This window comes from Lupinus angustifolius, chromosome LG20 (genome assembly GCF_001865875.1).
Source record: "Lupinus angustifolius cultivar Tanjil chromosome LG20, LupAngTanjil_v1.0, whole genome shotgun sequence".
NCBI classification, from domain to species: Eukaryota; Viridiplantae; Streptophyta; class Magnoliopsida; order Fabales; family Fabaceae; genus Lupinus; species Lupinus angustifolius.
Window position 1 is genome coordinate 16483815 of NC_032028.1, and position 962 is coordinate 16484776.

A 962-nucleotide genomic window follows, 5' to 3' on the forward strand; every position below is an offset into this window, starting at 1 on the left:
TGTCTATGCACGAAGAATCAGATCACAAAAAGAAAAGTATATCTCTCAAGGCTACAATGTCTCAATCCACAAAACAGAGAGAAGAAGATGAATCTGATTCAGATGTTGATGAAGAAACTTTGAGCCTTCTCGTTCGCAAATTCGGGAAATTTCTAAAGAAAGGAGGCTTGAAACGTTTCCATAAGAAAGAAGCACGGGAGTCGACCAGAAAAGGCAATAGTAAAGAGCGCTTCACTTGCCATGAATGTGGTAAGCGAGGACATATGAGGTTCCAATGTCCTATTTATCTCAAGAAGGTTGATTCAGATAAGAGCACTCCTCAGGACTTCAAATAGAAGAAAGCTTACATAGTGTAGGATGTACCAGAGGAGGACACGACATCCAACACCTTAGATGAAGAGGAGACATCAAAGATATGCTTAATGACGAGAACAGATGATGCATGTTGCTCAAATACAAAAGAGGCAAATAGGGAGGTATATTCTAACATCTCATCTTCTTCATCTGATGATTCTCCTCCTTATGAGGAATTGTATAATGCGTATGTCGAATTGCATGATAAGTTAAAGAAATTAGCTAGGATTAGGTCTGATAGGAAAAGAGTAATCCTACTACATGAACAAAAAATAGTTTCATTACAAAAAGAATTAGATGAACTAAAATTAGAAAATGAAACAATAGATTTGATCTATTCTTGTAATGCATGCAATTGCTCTGACAATAATTTATGTCAACTAACTGTTTGTGATTCTTGTGATGATTTGAAAAATGAAAATTTGAGATTACATGAAAAACTCGCAAAACTCACAGAGATTCAAAACATGTTAGACACTATGCTTAGTAAAACCAATAATGTTGGTGACCATATCGGGCTAGGATATATCCCCCCTATGCATAGGAGAAGACCATATAGGAGACCTATTAATCGGCCCAATAAGAAATTTTTTAATAAAAAGGTTCCT